Here is a 6,258-nt window from a genome sequence, read left to right on the forward strand (position 1 = left end):
GGGATATCAAATCCAAACTCCTCCTCCTCCTCCTCCTCCTCCTCCTCCTCCTCCTCCTCCTCCTCCTCCTCCTCCTCCTCCTTCCCGATGCCGACTCTTCCCAGCCTTTTTCTTGACATAATTTACTGGGTGGGGAGGCAGAGGTATCATTGGCAGTGGGGAGTTGCAGCATTTTCTGTGTTGCCCAAAGCAGCAAAACATCCTGTTTTATATTTTGTGTCCAGGGCAGCTGTCTACCAGCTCCATCTGGTACGCAGGCTGAGACCCTACCTGCCTGCAGACTGTCTCGCCAGAGTGGTGCATGCTCTGGTTATCTCCCGCTTGGACTACTGCAATGTGCTCTACATGGGGCTACCTTTGAAGGTGACCCGGAAACTACAACTAATCCAGAATGCGGCAGCTAGACTGGTGACTGGGAGCGGCCGCCGAGACCACATAACACCAGTCTTGAAAGATCTACATTGGCTCCCAGTACATATCCGAGCACAATTCAAAGTGTTGGTGCTGACCTTTAAAGCCCTAAATGGCCTCGGTCCAGTATACCTGAAGGAGCGTCTCCACCCCCATCGCTCTGCCCGGACACTGAGGTCCAGTACCGAGGGCCTTCTGACGGTTCCCTCGTTGCGAGAAGCCAAGTTGCAGGGAACCAGGCAGAGGGCCTTCTCGGTGGTGCCGCCTGTCCTGTGGAACGCCCTTCCATCAGATGTCAAAGAGAAAAACAGCTACCAGATTTTTAGAAGACATCTGAAGGCAGCCCTGTTTACGGAGGCTTTTAATGTTTAATTGAAATAAAAAAATTCCTTCAGTAGCACCTTAAAGACCAACTAAGTTTTTATTTTGGTATGAGCTTTTGTGAAGTGTGCATGCACACGAAAGCTCATACCAAAATAAAAACTTAGTTGGTCTTTAAGGTGCTACTGAAGGAATTTTTTTATTTTACTTCGACCCAGACCAACACGGCTACCTACCTGTAACCAATGTTTAATTGTTTTATTTCATTTTTCTGTTGTAAGCCGCCCAGAGTGGCTGGGGAAACGCAGCCAGGTGGGTGGGGTATAAATAATAAATTATTATTATTATTATTATTATTATTATTATCATTATCATTATCATTATCATTATTATCATTATTTACTGCGATTTTGCTGGGAGTGAGGCAAGGATTTTAAACCAAGGGTTTAGCGGACAGATACAAACCCAGATGTTTCTTTCCACTTTGTCAAAAAGGCTCAGAGGAGCACAGACAAAGCCAACAGGTAACAAAAAGAGACCACTTAGGCTGCTGGTCTCCAGAGTTATCAGCCACCTTGCGGGACTCTTTGTTTTAGAAGACTAGGTATAAGTGTTTTGCATTGTTCAAGGGTTGCTTAATTATGTAAAGTAGGTGTTTAATGGCTGGAAAAGGAAGTTTCACAAATGGAGTGCCAGAAAGGTCCCATCCCTGTAATCAGGGGTGTACCTAGGGATTGACCCCTGCCAAGGGCCCAGGCCTGGGGTGGGGAGAAAAATTGTGTCTTTCCATTCTGGCTCCTTGCACCAACCCTGTGAGGTCTCCTCCCCAGTTGGCTGGCGATACTGTTAGCTCCTGGCCCACGGTGCAAGGGAGCCTAGGTTCGTTTCTGCCTGTAAGACACTACCTCACTTGTGCAGGGATACTCAGAGTAAGGCCTCAGTTGAAAATCTCTATAATCCAACAGATTTTATGTGGGAGCATGCTATCCTTCAGAGTTGTCTTTGTTTTTAATTCTATTATGTAATTTTTAAAATATTATAATTTTTTATTGGTTTTTTACACATAATTTCCAGCACATCATTCTTTTAAACATCATTTTCAAATCTTTGGCGATCACAGCCTAAGACTTCCTTCAACCTCAACTGATGGTTTTCTAAAATCTTTTCTAATTATGCATTTTGTTACTATAGTTATTGCTATAAATTCAAATCTTAATAGCTATTCTTAATTCTTTTCACAATAATTTATATATTACTCCTTACAAAACTTCTTTTAACCCTACAAGCGATGTCAATTGGTTACCGTTGCTTTCCAAATATATCGAAAACTTCTTCCATTCCTTTAGGAAAGTCTGGTCCTGCTGGTTCCGAATTTTCCCGGTTAATCTCGCCATCTCAGCATAGTTCATCAATTTCTCTTGCCACTTTCCTTTAGTTCAGAAATAAACAGTAAATTGCAAGAACTCGGGCCAGAAGAAAAATGGATTTCAAATATATCTTCACAAGGTTTTATTTGTGTGATGAAGAGTTCAAATAGGAATCAATCCCAGTATAGTAGGCAAATAAAAATAAATTCCAGTAAAAAATCAGGACAAGGCCCTGATTTTTCTTCTGGCCCGAGTTCTTGCAGTTTACTGTTTATTTCTGGACTTTACCAAGAATTCCATTTACCAAGAACTCCATTTTCTACTGCTACTCTTCTTTAGTTGGCATTTTTCCTTGCTTCCATCTTTGGGCTAACAAAATCCTTGCTCCAGTAATTCTATTATGTATGTTCTGGGCGGTATACAAATTTTTAATAATGATGATGATGATAATAATAGAAGAGATGGACAGGCATCAACAAGCACACTTTCCACACTCGCCATAGAGAGCTTCACTCTCACAATACTTTCATAATTCCTTGTCAAACCTCCTCCAATAATCTTATTGAAGACCTTTTGTGGCAAATCCTGTTCAACTTCTCATTGCCGCCATGTTTACTTGACAGTGAATGTACATGATTTCAGTTTGCCTTCCTTCCAAATTAATAGGGTTAGGATGACAGCCCATAATTGCAGCTTTAAAATTTCAGAGTCCTTAATTCATTGTGGGCAAAAATGCATGTACAAATAACCAGCTGTTTAATTAGGGGGGGGGGGTTGCAAATGAAAAAGCAGTGCAGAACAGACATTCCCATGGAACCAATTGGTTGTTAATCCATCCCATAGATTCTCAGTGGGACTGAGAAAGAGAATTAATAATAGCATTTCTTCAGTGGGTTTCATGCAACACTAAATCTACTGAAGGGGATTCTGTGAGGATGCGTAAGAGAGGTTTTGTAATTCAACATTTTGATACATTGAAAAGTGTTGCAAACATGTAAATAAATAAATAAATAAATAAATCTCAGCTGGCCATGTTATGCCTGAATGGAGACTTTGGGAAAATTGATTTGGGAATCCAATTCCCAAATCTGTTTTATTTACATTTATTTATTACAGTTATGTAAATGCATAGATCCTATTTTTGGCACCTTCATTATTTACCCTGTTTCCAGAAGTGTCCAAGATTCAGAATATTTCAACATGGGGAAAACACACACACCAAATATTTCCCGATTTCTGCATGTGCTTTGTACTGTGGCCTTGTGGTGGCAGAGCAGGCTAAGAAATCACATTCACGCGGGTGGATTTAGGGCTGAATATCTGTATGTGTGGCAGCAAACATAAGCTATTAGACTGACGATTCCTTTGTCTGCAGTCCAGCTTCCTTGGTTCTTTTTGATGCTCTGACTTTCTCTCATTAGATTGGTAACAATGTCACCTCTTCATAGGAGACAACGGATAAATCCAGGAATTTGATACTGCAGTGATTTGGAAGCAGCAGACCCCAAAGAAGGTAGAAACAGAGAAGTTTATACTCTTTCACTCAAGTCTTGGGACACGGACACACTGTGTTTGTGTGTGTGTGTGTGTGTGTGTGTGTGTGCGTGCGCGCGCATGTGTGTGTTCACACACCCTGTAGATGCTTTCATGTAGTATAGATGCCATGTTTCAGATGGGTGAGAGACAATTCTGAATAATATTATGCCCATATCACAGGGAGTAATGAGCTGAAGCAGGAAGAGTTAGAAATGTACTATAACCCTGCCATTAATGTAATGTAACAATCCACTGCTAACATCTGCATATGGCAGAATAGGAACAGGCTGAGTGAGAATGGCTGCAATATAGTCTTTTCTTACAGGGTTACAGAACCATCCTGCATTATGCTCTCCGAGGTTGCACCCACGTATTAGGCTTCCTGCATTTTTGACAGGGGTGAAGGCTGGTAGATAGGAGCTAGCTCTCTAATAAAGGCTTCAATAACTGCCACTTAGTCTTTCTTGGTGAAATACAACATCACAGACACAGGGCTTTACTGAAGTACTACATGCCTGATCATCAAGATGCAGATAGATAGATGATAGATTAGATAGATAGATAGATAGATAGATACGGAGTTTACAAAGAATATGCAGATGTTTCAAGTGACCTCATTTGATTAACTTGGCACGTGTAGTATCTAAATTACTTGAAATCAGATAGTTATGTTGGAAATAGTGCAGCAAAATGAATCCATTGCCTTTGCAAAGAGATCTATCTACTTGGGCACCAGCTTTAGGGTTCATACCTGGTATTGAGCCATGGAGACAGCAGGGATCCTGCTGGTGCATAGCATCTTCCACCCTGCTAATCACCAACTTCCCTGGCTGAGGTGGTTTCTTAGCTAGTGTTGGAGAACCTCAGGGCTATTGTTTTGGGAGACTTCAATGTCAATGCTAGGAAGGGCCTGCCATGGTTGCCATGACAGCCATGGGGATGCCTCAGTAGACCATCAGCCCAACACACATGGCAGGTTGTAGCCTGGATTTGTTTTCTCCCACTGGGGAAATGAGATATTGTTAAGCACAAACTCTGTCCTTCTTGGGTTTGGATTGACAGTGGAAATCCTTCCCTGAAGGATGGAATAAAAATTAAGTTCTCTCCCCCCCCCCGGGGGGCACCTATGGGACCCAACGGATTGCTGGATACTCTGGGGGAATTTTGTGGTTGACAGATTCTGTCAAAGCTTTGGTCTCACCATGGAATGACAAGAGTAGGGAGGGCTATTGACTCAAATTCTCCCTGGTACCCTCTCCAGTGCTGCAGGGTCTATAAGGCTCCCTGGTTCTCAGAAGGTCTACAGGCAATTAAGCAGCTCAGATTGGAGGGATGATGGTGGCCATTTGAATTGAACGCAGCTTATTATTGCTGCATATTGAATATATCCCTGTACTATACCTGTTCAAGCTCAGAGAGGAACCAAGTAAAAGGTTGACTTAGGAATCCCAAAGCGGGGCCTGACTCATAGTCCCTTACACCCTGCGTTATGCCAGAGGCCCCAATGAAGTAAAAGCCTTGAGAAGGAGACATTGCAGGAAGACAGAGCAGCCTTGCCAAAGGAAAACATTCCTAGCAAAAGGATTCCCTTATCAGAAGGGAATGATGCGCTAAGCTGCCCCAGACAGGGAACATACCCAAGGGCACAGGGAGAAAGTCAGAGATAAGTAACTGACGGCATGCACAGATGATGTGGAGGAAGGGGGAAGGATGCACAGACCACCATAGTGCGTCTATGTTCTATGTTTCTGACCTTTTGCCTTTGCGTGGATGCTTTAGATCCTGCGTCTGTGTCTTAGGAAATCATAGTCAGAAAAGGGTATAAGAATTGAGTTTGGAAAATCATTCCTTTGTACTTGCTCTGTGAGTTGTTACTTGCCAAGTACCTTATTTGCAAATAAAGCCTTTCTCCTTTAAAGAGAAACCCCGGAGTCTCCATTGGCTGCTACCTGTCATTTTCTTACTGGGTGCAACACAGAACCCGGATACAGCAATAAGGCTGCAAGATGATGGCTGGAATGCAAGTGGGTCAAGTCACACAGTGAATGTGGTCAAGCACAAGCAAGAAGATAACACTGTGCTTACTATGCGGCAGGGAAAGAGCACATTGGGATCATGTTTGGAAGGAAGTTGTTTGGAAACCTTTGCTTACCTGCTGTGTCACCTATTTTGTCCCCTCCTCCCCCTCCTCCTCCTCCTCCTTCTCTAAAGACTTTGAGGTTCTATTCAGATCTTGATGCCACAGTATCTGGGAAGGTGTCCAGCACACAGACTAGTCAAGTTTCTTCTTTTGATCAGTAAGTGGGCAGGGCAGTAGAAACAGTCAAGCCACATGTTCTCCCAATCCCTATCCTGGTTTCTACCAGTGGTGCAGTCTTTCCCAAATAGTGATGACACTAAGACCCATGAACAGCTTGAGACCTTGATGCTTGAGGGAGCACTTTCCCCATATATTCCTGCCCAAGAATTAAGATTCGCTGGAGAGGCTCACCTCCGTATTTCACCTCTGGGATATGTGCATCTTCTTGTGCCACACTTTTTTGCTGGTGCTAAACATTTTGCCAGTGGAAGAAGACATATAGCTAAGGGACTTGAACTTAGTACTGCATTGGATACAGCCCCG

This window comes from Zootoca vivipara, chromosome 8, assembly GCF_963506605.1.
Source record: "Zootoca vivipara chromosome 8, rZooViv1.1, whole genome shotgun sequence".
Classification (NCBI taxonomy): Eukaryota; Metazoa; Chordata; class Lepidosauria; order Squamata; family Lacertidae; genus Zootoca; species Zootoca vivipara.